The 14142-nt window shown below is 39.0% G+C and overlaps 1 long non-coding RNA gene across 1 annotated transcript in view; it reads right to left on the bottom strand.

Moving 5' to 3' along the window:
- LOC121674056 overlaps positions 1-11325 on the bottom strand; it is a 46178-nt gene extending 34853 nt beyond the window's left edge. The window contains exons 1-2 of the long non-coding RNA XR_006019429.1: positions 11140-11325; positions 8561-8633 (exon numbers count right to left, since the gene is read on the bottom strand). This is a non-coding gene — a long non-coding RNA (uncharacterized LOC121674056). The remainder of the gene's footprint in view (positions 1-8560; positions 8634-11139) is intronic.
- Between the last annotated feature and the right edge of the window lie 2817 nt (positions 11326-14142).

The raw sequence follows: 14142 nt of genomic DNA, 5'->3' as shown, positions 1-14142 counted from the left end.
CTCGAAATCTCAAACATTTTAACAGGCTGAGTAAATTGTTTTCCACTCAGTTCTAATTACATCATAGGCTCAATGGAAATTGTAATAATTTCTGACTTTGAAAAATGTGATGTCTCATTGGCTTGAACAGTTAATCAATGATTGAATTCACTCAATAGATGTTTACTTAAGAAACCAGAAAACAGATGTTATGTCTCATTCATTTTGCTATATGGGCTCAGAAAGGTAATTACTACCATGACTCAGAAATCCTGATCTCTGACAACTGAATTAAGTTTCTGTGAGTATATACTGTGCATGATGAAAAGTCCAGGAGTTGTGAGTTACACATTCAGAAGTTGACCTAAGGGAGTATTTCAAGATTTTTGGATTCCTACAGGGGTCTGAGATTATTTGCAGTTCTAGCCAGTTAAGTGCTCCTTGTGAAATTAAAAAAAAAAACAAAAAAAAACAAAAGAAAGCCCTTTTGCATGGAATCAAAGTGGAGATGTAAAAATTAAGACAAAAACACCCATGTGGGGTTAAGATAAACTACCAGATATTTCTGGACCTTGAACTGTCTTTATAATAACTTCCTGCTTGCATAATCAGTAATTTTACCTTCAAAATATGGGACTGCATTTACAGTGGGCATTCATGTGTGAACACAAAAGAGTATAAAAATATAAAAATAATTATTTCTATATATAAACTCTTTTCCTCAGCACATCTTATGACAAAAGGTGCTAATGCAATATAAGTCAGGAAAGGTCTTCCAGAAAAAGGGAAAAGGAAATCTTGTTTAGAAGGGAATCTCCTTTGTTACGTATCTGAATTTAACAGAAAAGTGATTAATTTGATGTATTTTTTTTTTAAAAATCAATGTTTATTAATGTTGATATGAAAGAAATCTTTTGTCTGACCAGTCTAGAAAATGGTCTTTGCTTTATATGCATTTTTAAAGATTATTTAAATGTTATTATTAGTAGGCATTTTTTTAATATGCCAGTTAAATTCAGGTCCTGCTTGACAATTCCAATGATGCACGAGACACAATAGCTGCTATGATTCTTTTCCTTTCCTGAGCACTTTTGAAAGAGGCTTCAAAAGAGGGGAAAACTGTATTTTCAGCACTCCAGTGAGTAGATCAATTAAGAAATTGTTTTTACACAGTGGGTTTTTTAAGCCTAAATGTGCTCTAAGCCACAATATTAGTTAAAATATTTTCATTTGTATTGGAAGAAAATCGGAATCTAGGTAATCCACAGTAATTTAGAATGACTTCCTGACTAAGCACCAAGTTTTCATTCAGTCAGCTACCACTTGTTTATAGAGACAGTCTTCTGATCCTTTTGGAATCTCAAGTAAAAGGACATTGTCCAGAGTCTTAAGTTATTCTGAGATGAGTAGACTCAAAGAATTACATCATGATACTTGGCAAATCCTGTGACCTTCTTAACTCTTTCATTGCTTTAGGATATTTTATTTTCTTCCAGGAAAGTACATGTAGCTCCCTCACTCAGTGAAATATCACTTCATTTATGAATACAGTACATACAGAATTATAGCACGAGATAAGTGATCTTTGTCAGCCCTCCAAAGAAGAATTTGCTTTTAGAGAGAGAGTTGATATAGACTTTACCACATGGTAAAACACCTCTACTTGAGGATAGTAAGCCAGGAAAGACTGTTGTACATCAAATGGTCTGAAACTGCTCTTCAGTTCCTCTGCTGACACTGCATTATTTTATTGTGTTCCCTTGATGAAGATATCCAAGATTAAAAGCTTGCAATGTCTTGCTAAAAATATTCTGTCCAGAGTCTAGGCAAAAAGTTGTCCAAAACATTAACATTGGCTTATATCACCATTATGTTGAAATAGTACAGCTAGAGAATGTATAAAGGAGATTTTTCTTTTTGCCAAGAATTTGCTCTTACATGTCACCAAACCATAAAGAGCCCTGCAACAGAATGGAAGAAAAAACATATAATCTATCTAATGAATTTAGTCTTTTTCCTTACTAGTACATTGATCTTTACTATATAAGGTGACACACAAATTTATGTGATGATCCAATTATTTCACAGATTTTATCTTAATTTTCTTCCCTATCTCTGTACTTGAATCACAGATTTCTGTAAATATTCAGTATTTTCTATCCATACCATTTTACTTAGGTGTTAGTGATCAAAGTGGTACATAACAGGGTGGCTGTGCTCAAACACACCTGACTGAGGCTAGCAGTGCTCCAGTCAGGTCCTGGAATGGTTTTGCCGATTCTTAAGAGAAATTTTGTAAGAGTTAATGGTACAGAGGTTGTAAGGAAAGTATCTGCAAAGTGAATGCTTTTTTTTAAAGGGAATGTAGAGAAACCATGCTGCAGGGAGGGTGATTTCTGCAGTGATCTATCTGTGCTGCTTCTCTTCATGAAAGCTCAGATTTGGAATGGTAAAGAGGTTCATGTGGTAATTTTTGTGGTTTGATTGGCATTTGCTGCAAATAAACGGACTGGAGAAGACTGAAAGAGAGAGAATAATGATTTCCCACATACTTCTTTCCAGCCCAGGGAACATTCAATAAATTGAAAAGCCAAGAACCAGGAACTGTTACCCTAGTGCCTTACGAAAACTTTTGCTAAGGGTTTGATATATTCAGTACCTAGCTCTGGGCCGTACAATGCTGAAAGCTTTTGCACAGCTGAGGTAACCTCATCCCCTTTGCCATAACAGTAAATGCAGTCTTCCTGCAACCCACACTGACAAAACCAATCTTTTCCAAGTGTCAGTAGAAGAGTGATACAGTCTCTTCATTATTATCTCATATTGCATGTTACCTGTCCCTCGGATCTCTCATTTAAATTACTCATATGAGGATTCCCTCACATGCCAGGATTAGCTAACTCGTTCTAAGGGGAACAGCAGGTGCTCTAGAGTACCCTCTTGGCAGATCTGATGATGGGGGTCATCAGGGGAGGGCAGTGATTATCAGGTGGGAATGACCATTTCTTTTTCTAGCAGAAGACATGGTACAAGCTTCTCTGTCATTCTCATGAAGGTTAGGCTACACCAGAAGTTGTGCAACTGCTATCAATTCCACAACAAAAATTCTGGCTCTTTCACTCAAACAACATTGGAGTTTCTCATTTAGAGATGCCTAGCTCAGGCACCACCTGTGAACCAAACATGAGCACATGACATTTAGCTGCGCTGTCTGTAGCCACTAAACTGCAACCTGCCATGAGCAGAAACCAAAACACTGAACCACTCCACTGCTGTCTGACAAGCACCCGTGGAGTGATTGGCAGAGCGTGATCTTGGTCTTCTGCAGGCTTGCTACTTGCGCAGTCCTCTTCAGCATACCTCATTACTGATTTGTAGGTAAAGCAGAAGAGGTTAATAGTATAAACTTGAGGGGTTTGGACTACATTATGTAAAAACTGAGTGAGGGTCTTTAAGTTACCAGAATAACTGGGGTTTATGTGAGAGCATCTGCTTCATTAAGATTATTCAGTACTTTTCAATGCAAAAAGATATAACAAGAACTCAAAGAGACACAGACCTAGTAGACAAGGTCTAACAAGGCAGTACCAAAGACAGAAATTGTCCGGTCACTAATTGAGGGCTATTAAGCATCTACCAGGTATCACATTAGAAAGAGACAACCTGGATGTTGCAGCTGAGGAGGAGGAGGAAAAAAGATGACCACGAGGATTTGGGATGTTTGAGAGGGTTTTCTGAGACTATGCAAAATTAATGCAAGAAAGTTTAAGGGAAGAGGTCTAGAGAAAAACAAAGTAGACCAAAATGGGTATAAAAGGGGACTGCCACATGAAAATTGTTGCTGCTCTGTTAGTCTGTCCTTTAAAAAGTATTAAATACTTTTTAAACTATCTCTCTGTTTAGTAGCACTCTGTGACCTGTGAGGGTGTGTGTGTGCTGTAAAGGCTAAGGGGCAGCTACTGGTGAAACAGACCTTAGAGTGGATTTGGTGACAGCTACTGGACTCAGAGCAGGGTGTAGGTGCCCCCACCCATGCTGCCAGCTGCCAGAGCCAGCAAGAACCTCAGTGCAAGAGCTCAAGGAATGTTTGGACAGTGGTCTCAGGCACATGGTGTGATTCTTGAGGTGTCCTGTGCAGGGCCAGAAGCTGGACTTCGATGATCCTTGTGGGTCCCTTCCAACTCAGGATATTTTATGAGTTTACGATTCTAACTTCTGAGATAGGAACAGTGTATCCCAAGTGCCGGCTCCTGCAGGAAGCAGCATGAGTGAAGTGGCTTAGCATCTGGCATGAGGATGTCTCACATGTGTAGAAACTTAATCAAAAATCCTAGGCTCACAGATGGATCCTCTGATGTATATCTATAGATATTCAGAATTTAACATTATTTACTTGGCTTTAAGATCAGAACACAGGACACAAGAAAACTAGAAATCCACAAGAAAAAAAAAATCTTGTAATTTGTAATTGCCACTGCAAGATGGAAGATGGAGACTTTTGAAAGGATTCATCATATAAGTGAAGTAATATTTTTGGGTATTTTAAAGGACCATTAAATGGTGCAATTCTAAACTTACTAGATTTTTAAATTATTAGATCTTAAGGCAGAACAAAAAATACTGTAAACATATGTGTACAGTCTGTAGGGAAAAAATATTGCTTTCATAGAGATTAGAGTAATAAACAAAACAATTTCATTACATCTTTTCTGCAATAATTTAAATAAAAGTTCGGAGATAATATGTTTTAAAAATCATAAATATCATTTGAATATTATATCTCTATTTAATACTACTAAATATTGACTAATGAAATATTAAACTCAGGAAAATACAGCTGTTTATATCATCACAGTGTTGACTTGAATTATATCACAATATATGTATCTAGAAGGGCATTAATTAGGGAGCATGTAATAGTTTACAAGACCTGCTAATATACAGGACTTCTGGGAGCTTTTTCAGACTGCAGCAATTGATTTTGTCACAGAGCCAGAAAGTGGAGAAGAGTAGTAATATTTTTTCCCTCTTCCCAAAACATACCTGATAAATCTGGTGGTGGCCTTTCTTTTCTTACCCCCTGTTCAAATCAAACCTTAATTGCTCTGGCATCAAGGTCAGGAAACTTGGCTAGCTCTGAAAGATATCAGCTGTTTTTCTCATCCTTGCTGAACCTCTCTTAGACAAATTTTGCATTGTTTTTTGTGTCAGTTTTATCATGGAACATCGTGCTGCCATCTGGGAAGAAAAACACCATGGTACAGGAGCAGCTGGTGAATGAGAATGGCCAAATAAACATTGGCACTCACTCTGCCATTAGGTGAGATAAGAGGATTGAGGCCATGCCAAAAGAGACAGCCCAAACTGCTGCCATTATCCTTCACTGTCCCCTTTTCCCTTATCTCTGTTTCAAAATACAGCTATCATTCATTTTAGAGAAGGGAAACCAAACCTATCAGGTGTTGGACATACTCTCCTGAAGCCTGGAAAACAGAGATACCCACAGTGAAAAGCATCTGAAGCATCTTGTAAATTGGCTGACTGACTGGATACTTTTATTCCCCGGGAAAAATAACAAGAACATTTCATATTTCTGTAATGATTCCTGTCACAGGAGCTCAAAGCACTTTAGATGTAAATTAGTTCTGTAGGTACTTTGATAATGGGTAAGGAGATAGTAGCTTTATTTTCATAGGCAGGGAAGTTGAGGCAAAAAGAAATAAATACCTGATTTGCTAGATATGGGTTAAGTACGGAGTTTGTGTTAATGCCAGGAATAAACTTTGACTCTAAACTGTTTTGCATTTTTACATAGCAGCAGACCAATTTTCCTTCCAGAGACTTGAGGCTAGAGCAGAAATTTAGGGAGACTATGGACATACCCACCTTAATGTCCAGAAATACAAAACATAATCACAGAATCATAGAATACCATATTGGAAGGGACCTCAAGAATCATCTGGTCCAACCTTTCTTGGCAAAAGCACTGTCTAGACAAGATGGACCAATGCCTTGTCTAGCCAAATATTAAAATGGTGGGGAAACCACCCCTTCTCTTGGGAGATTATTCTTTTTGTTCTCGGTGTGAAAAGGGTTTTTTTGGGTCCATCAGAATCTCCCCAGGAGTAACTTGTACCCATTACCCCTTGCCTTTTCTGTGTGACTCCTTATATGAAAGGGAGTCTCCATCTTCTATGTAGTCATCCTTCTAATACTGGAACACAGTGATGAGGTGTCCCCTAAGCCTTCTTTTCTCAAGGCTGAACAAACCCAGTTCTCTCAGCCATTCCCCATACAGCAGGCTTCCCAGTCCTTGGATCATCTTTGTGGCCCTTCTCTGAACCTTCTTCAGCCTGTCCACAGCTTTTTTGCATAGTGGGGACCCAAGCTGCATGCAACATTTCAGGTGTGGAAGAGAGTGGGCTAGTGACTTCTTTATCTCTGCTGGTGATGCCCTTATTGATGCAAGCCAGCATCCAGTTGCCTTTCTTTGCCTCAGCAGCACACTGTTCACTCATAGTGAGCTTGCTACCCACTAGGACCTCCAGGTCCCTTTCCACAGAGCTGCTCCCTAGCCAAGTAGATCCCAGCCTCTGCTAAATTCCTGTACCATGTTTTTCTAGGTACAAGAACTTACACTTGTCCTTGTTAAAATTCTTAAGGTTCTTGCTAGTCCACTCTTTCAGCCTATCCAGGTCTTCCTGCAGGGTGGCTCTGTCAGTCAATTCCCCACCCACCACAGATACCACCTGTCCAGAACCCTAACACATCTGTTTCTCTAGAAGGAGGCTGTGGGAGACTGTACCAAAAGCCTTGGAGAAATCCAGGTAGACGGTGTCCACTGCTCACCCCACATTAGCCAAGCAGGTTACTTTGTTGCAGAATGCAAAAAGGTTTGGCAAGCAGGATTTGCCCTTGGTGAACCCTAACCCATGTGGTGTTTCCTAACCACATGCTTCAACCAACTTGTGGTAGGACCCAGCAGGATTTGTTCCATAACTTTCCCCAGGACTGAAGTAAGACTGATAGGCATATGACTTCCTGGATCTTTCTTTAATCTCTGATGTAGGGTTGTATTCTTATTTACTTGCTGGAGGGCTGACTTAGCATTTCAGGATTCCCTTACTTTCAGACATGCATCCAGGTAGCGGACAGAGGCACTACATTCAGCTGCTCATGACATGAACCTTCTATAAGGTAGAAAGGCTGATCTAAGTCTGATTCTTGACTCTTAGACAATGAGTATCAATAAGTTTCTCATTTGAAATCAGAGTATGTTAGCTGAAATTTGCAGCTTGGATCAGTTCAAAATCTATTTACATTTGGTACAGACTGGACATATACAGACTGCAGTCATTAAGAGTGCCTAAAATTGCCTATCAGATAATGGTTCTGTTTTACTTAAAATGCCACTTCTTTTTTAATAATTAGTGTGATTGGTTGTGAGACAAAAGGTTGGACATTTGAAAGTGAGAAATTAAGGATGAATTATTCCTTATCATTATGTCTGTCTTGCTCTATCCAATAAAAATCCAGTTGTCCATGCAAGTTTGAGTGCCAATAGTCTTTACTCACTGATGGTTGTTTGGAGGAGAGTTTAGTAATCTCAATACACTTCTCAGTGATAACAGCTGTCTTCCTCACAAAATCCCATATGGTGCTAACTGGCATGCCTGTCAGTTCTAGTAAGGCTAACATCATGGTGTTAGCATTGCCTTTCCTTTGCAAAGAACATTGTCGCTAAGGTACACTAGTGAGGCCTTCTAGAGCAAGCAAAAAACAAATTACCCCAAAGCACTCGCTCTGACATAACATCTTTCACTATTATGGAAGTACAAGCAAAGACTAATCCAAGCAAAAATCAAGTTTTGCTTTCTTATGTCTTCCATGCAACTGCAAAAGACCAAACAGCCACAATTCATGAGCTTTTAACAGCAGGGAAAGCCATCATCACCTCTGGTCACCTCTGATCTCAGCAGTAGCACAGGCCACAAAACTTCACATCATTTATATGGAGTGGAAGCAAAACCAGTCAGTTATTCAATCAGGGAAACAAAAGAAGCCTTGCTTCCTCACAGTCTGTACCACTCATATGAGATCTGCCCTCTTCTCAGCTCCTTCCACTTCCCATGGTATTTGTTCACCTCCTGCCCTACTGAGCTCCTTCTGAGGGATTCTAATAGCCACATCTATTAATGTTGTTTCAAAGCTCCCTGTAAGTGTGCATTGTATAGCTGCTGATACTCTCTACAATGGACTGGATTCTGCCTGCCTTTCTCTCAGTGGATGCACTGGTTTAGGTCTCGTTCCTCTACTGCTCCATTCAGCTGCATGGCCTTGTGTCATTATGCCTTTACAAAGTTGCTGGAAGAAGAAAACCTTGCAGATGGGTGCAGTGTGTTATCACATCGGCCTCATTTGTTTAGAAAGCTAAACTGCTTACCAAACACCAACAGCTTGGGGGGAAGTCACTGTCATGGAGAGTGCAGACCCAGCCCCAAAAGATATGAACATCAGGCAGTGTTCTTAAAGTGAGCATCTGTCCTGTTGTATCATCCTTACCCCAAAGGACTTGTCCTACCTTTGCTATTATTCCAGGACAGCTTCTGTACACCATGGACAATTATGATATTGCCAGCTCTTAGCTTTCCCACCTGGAGATTAAAAATAAAAATTAAAAAAATTGAACAGTGAAAGATGCAAAAGACAATAAAAGGTGTTTTAAATTAATTGGTTTAATGTTTAAAAAATGCTTTAAATAACTATTTGACTGTTCCTGTGCTTTTGCAAATTAGCATAACAGGTGTTTTACAAGTCTCCTACCAAAATCTTCAAATCCAAACTGAAAAACACTTAAAACCTTTACAGACAAACAAACAAACAAACATAAAAATCAAAAACATGCTGGTGATTGAGGCAGTGGCATGTTCCAAAAGTAATCTCAGAATTACAGTAGGTTGATTTTTGGTGGGAACTACTCAGATAGTTGCTAGTTACTATAACATCTTAAAAACTTGTTCATTCCCCACAGTAGAAAACACTTTAGTAGCATTTTGTTTTGCTATGTGGTATGCTCTAGCACCATTAAAAGACATAATTTCAGATCCTAAAAGTAATTTATCAGTTTAGTATTATGCATAGATTAATTAGCCATAATAATGTTAAAAATAAATTTAGTAACTCTGTAATAAACCTTGACCTAATATAGTCTAATTCAGCCTTTTTGGTATAATGTTAACTTCAGCCTCTTTTGGTAAATATTTCTGTTTGTTTTAGTCATACAGACAATGCAATAGTAACCAGCAGCGACCAAGAAATACGATTCTTATTTTGAACCCTTAAAAGCTAGTTTATTTGGGGGTTAGTTTCCTTTTTCCCCAGGTTTTGTACAATAGAGTTGGAAATTCTGAAATTTTGCTTTGCAAAAAAACTATGTAGCTTTCATGACTCAGCAAACCTTTGAAACTTACATTCCACACTATGCTATGTTCTCAAGCTTTCCTTCAATTTTAGTATCTGAGTTAACTTAGCAATTTATTGCAGCGCATGTAGCAGTGGCCACTGCAGCAGAGCATTCAGAGGACTGGTGGACAGGCCTCCAGAACACAGAGGTCTGACTCTCACTGGTTACGGTGAGTGCCCACGTACCTAGTGGTTCTTAGTTTACATATTCTAAGTTACATGTTCAGGAGTTCTCCACCCAGTTTTATGTATAAGTTCATGTTTATGCATTTCCCTTAATTGCCTATGTATTAGTTCTGGAAAGTTCTCCCTTCTTCGATGCCCCATTGGTTGGTTCATGTAACTCCTTCCTTTAACTTATCCCTATTGGATATTCCCCTGTTGTCCCCTCCTTCTCAGTCGATCCCCATTGGTTGTTTCCCCTAGTTCCACCCCCGTATAAAACACTGCGCTCTCTCTCATTTCTTAGTCTTTGTTCCTGGACCCTCTGCAGGCAACAAACGAGTGGGAACCTGCACAAAGACCCCTCTCTCGTCCTTTGCCTATGCCGATGCTTTTACACCACCTTTGTTCGGAGCTCGCTCCTTGCGAAGGAGCCAGCTTTCCCTGCAAGCTGCAGCTGACAGCTTTCCCTCCTTGCTGCAGCCAACCCCTGCCTGCAGCAGCTGAAGCCAAGGACGTTTGCAGCTGGACGCGGTGCTGCCTTGGGCAGCCCCAACAGTGTCAGTAATTCAGTGAAAACAGCACCAAAAATGGTTACTCAGCAAAACTCATGTAAAGTTCATGAAAACATGAGCACTTCAGAACACAACTGAATACATTTCTGTTGTGATGAAGGCATCTTCACTGTATGGTGTGACAGCATCAGATCACAGGACAGAGGGGAGATTATAAGGATGCTAAAGTCTTGGATAAATATGGCTCTGGACTTTCAGATTATATAATACAAAAAAACCTGATTAAGATGCTAGCACATGGAATTTATCATGTTCCCCAGCTGCCAACACCAGTCTTCTACTGAGAATCATAGATCTGCTGGCTATTTGTGCTTGGCCTATGAGAACTCAGACTACAGTGAGATACACCGCAAATATGTAAAATGCAGGTGCAATGGTTGTGAAGTATCATGTGGGGGCCAAAACAAGTAATTTATGCTTCCCATGCAAGACGTGGCATTGAAAGGCCATCAACAAGTATAAAAGAGCACTTAGACGCCATGAGATGCTGTGGATGATATTTCTCTTCGACACAAATGTTCTGGATGATTCTAGGCAAATCACCATGTCTCTATGTTTACTCTCGAGATCTATAACTCAATGGTGGTCTCAGTAATAACCCTGATAAAATGCTGTGGATCAAAATGTTTTGAGATAATTTTTTTTGCCAGTGAAAGCTGTATGCAAGACCTATGTTTTCCTCTTGGTTTTCATACAAACAAATCTTACGATCTTATGATACAATTGTTCTTACAGAGGTTCTCTGGTGACGCTGCAATCTGCTTTTCCCACCAATTGTTTACCACTCCAGCAATTAATCCTATGGAGAGGTTTTGTTAAGAAAGCACTAAACTTAGTTTTAGTTATTTTTAATCTAGAGATGCAAAGAGAAACAAAGAGCCATCACTGTGTAACATTTTCTCCCAGGCCACAGATTGTCAACCAGTCATCTGGAAAAAATAAAAATTTAAAAAATTCTTACTCTAGGTTCTGTCATGGCAGAAGATTCAGAAGCTCCACTATCTTCATACAGCAACTCAAGGCTGGCTTGCTAATCGTGAGATCAGATAAGTCATTCTGGTGATTCTTTAAAGTGAAGACGTGCAAATGCAGCCAATGTGGAGCCACAGGAATCTGCTTTGCACTGTCCCCTTCTATTTCCTGGAGATATCCTTCACAGAGAGGAAAGGAATGGATGCATCAGAGGAAAGAAATAATAATGACAGGGAAAAAACCTAATTTCTGTAAGTAAAATGACTTATTTGTAAACAGCAATAGTAGTCTGCCCTTCCACAGGGGTTGAACTGAGGTCTTTGCCTTATCTGGCTATTCCATCATGAAGATGCCACAATTGTGCATTTTCTTGGGCTCCTGCACACTTTATGCTATATATTTCACCTGTATACTTCCACTAGTACTGGAACCATCTTGTATAATAGTGTACAACTTAGAGGTACCAGTAGCAGTGTAACTGCAGCAGCACAGAAATCATTGCAGACTGCAAAGGTATCCAAACAAACTCGAGAGATAAATACACAGAAGTTTTCCTTCAGAAGATGTGCATATTATTCAATCTTCTCAATGTCAAGATAGGTATCTTGAGCTTATATATGTTCTCAAATATAGTGTTAAAATTGCCATATCCTGCCTGGAATTGATGTGCTATATTCTTTTTGTCCACGAGATGTCGATGTACCCTAAGAATTCCCGGGTATGTAGCTTTGTTTCTTTATAACATAAAGCCGCCCTATGCCACGGCCATGATTCTTAGTGGGTCTACCAAACCTTACTGCAAAATCAGCAATAACAACAAGAATAACAACAACAACAACAACGATCATTCTTTCCAACAGAAAAAGTACTTGGTGAAGGTGCAAAGCTTTATGAATTTCTTACACCACACAAACTCCTGCTTGTTCAGGATAAACTCCTAAAGGGGGTGGGGAAAATACATCAGGATGTGGTAGTGAGGAGAGCATACATGCCAGAAAGAGAAGCAAAGTTTGTTAACTTAGGCATTGTGCCTGTTAGCTTGAACTCCCAAATGGGAGCTACTCAACATCTGATTTGCTCAGAGTGTGGGTGGAATGAGTCTATATGTATCAACAGCTGTCCATGTTTACTGATACATTAGAGTACTAGAAAGGATTAGAATTAGGCTTATGGAAATTCACATTATTGCCTGTCTTTACTAAAGCTTTAAATTTGCTGTAATTTACATGAGCATATGATTGGAATAACACGAATGCATTGAAGTAAAATTAACTAGTTAAGGAATAGAGGCTGCTCCCCCTGATTGTAAAGAAATACTGAGCTCTTCAGATGATATGCATTTGACAAATGCTAGTGTTTACTGTGCTTTACTGCCTTGTGCTTTTTTAATATATGCTGCAAACATAGCTGAAGACCAAAATATATCTGTCCGATACCTTAAGCCACAGATACAAGCTAGATGGACTGGTGTGGTCCTTACTTGCCCTGTTTTAGAGTTAGTTGGAGTGGCACAAAAGGCCTACTTTAGAATGAATTTTGATGCATGTCAGCAAGACTTAAGAGTACGGATTGGTGTATCTGGAAAGAGAGACACCAGGGTGGGTAATTCCCTGGCATTCTTCCAGGGAAGAAGCAGCCAGCATTTATGAATGGGTTTCAGTAATGCAATAACTGCTGCCAGTTAGAAGCCAGGTTTTGCCAAATGCCTGTTCATTTTTTTCCATAGACCTTTAATATTTTCTTTCGAAAGAGTAGGATGGAAAATTAATTGACTTTCATTTTTTTTTTACAACAGAGAAGCTAAACTTGTTCTTTCTTGCATATTTTAGAAAAGTATATAGTTGTTTATGGTTAATTTTAGGTAGTGCAAATTACAATTCATGCACTGTTATTTTCTCGCATTTTAAGGAGAAGACTGATCCTCTTCCCTTCTACCTCCATGAATATTTTCTGGAGTCAGAAAAATTAAAACAACAAAAAATAAGTTCATGTCAGTTTTATGTAATCTCTTTGGGTTTTAGGTGCCTAATATATGATGTCTAGATTCTACTTTCACTGGGATAAATCTGAGGAAAAATTAATTAATATTTCATTTTCTGCTAACCAGCAAAGAAAGATAGGGGGGCCTTTTTTCTTAGTCTGAAGTAAATTTAACCAACTGAATGGAGATACCAACAAAAGCTTAAAAATGTTCTCCATTTTACTGTATAACTACATTGTCAATTAAGGAGGAAGAGTTAATATCCTTTCCTACAAACGTAAGCTGGATGTGATATGTAGTAAAATGCATCTCCTTTTCCTTATTTCAAAAACATGGCATCTTCTAGGAAGAGTTCAGCAAAGAGTTCACAGGACCTGGTGTTCTAAATGCCAGGCTCCCACCTTTGGGCCTGAGACCCCTTCAGGTGTTTGAGTCAAACATTTAACTGTTCTCTACAAGCTGGTAGCTGCAATCTTTAGGGTGTTATAAAGGGTGAAAGCCCCGCTTTTACCTTACGATCCTGCAATGTTTAATTATTGGCTTTATTTTTTTTCTGGCCTTTTTACAATTACCTGTAATAGATATAGGGCTGCCTATGAGCTCATATCCAACTGCATCTTCCTGGCTCTTCGTGGTTGTGCCAAAGGTTGTGCCAAAGCCAAAAGGGCCTAAAAGTCCAGGTGAAGTTCTTTTCTTTTGAGCTGAACTGGTAGAAGATCCACAATGGAAAACTAGCTGAATGAGAATTAGAAACTATGAAATAGGAATCAAACTGATTTTCTTTTGACTGTTTCATAACATTTAAGTCAGCAATACATTGATCTCTCCTAACTAAGAACATGCTCAGATCCAGCTCTGGCAATCTGTCTTTGTACTCTATCTCACTCTCATCTCTTCCTCCTTCCCACTCTTGGTGCCCAGGAATATTTCTGACATGTCACCACAGTAATAAATTATTCCTTTTCTTTTTCTTTCTTTTGTTGTTGTTGCTGTTGTTGCTTTTGTTACTTT

The sequence above is a fragment of the Corvus kubaryi genome, unplaced genomic scaffold (assembly GCF_017639235.1).
Source record: "Corvus kubaryi isolate FWS band 111438036 unplaced genomic scaffold, C.kubaryi_AGA036_p1.0 66, whole genome shotgun sequence".
NCBI lineage: Eukaryota > Metazoa > Chordata > Aves > Passeriformes > Corvidae > Corvus > Corvus kubaryi.
This window is presented reverse-complemented; position numbering and strand designations above follow the sequence as displayed.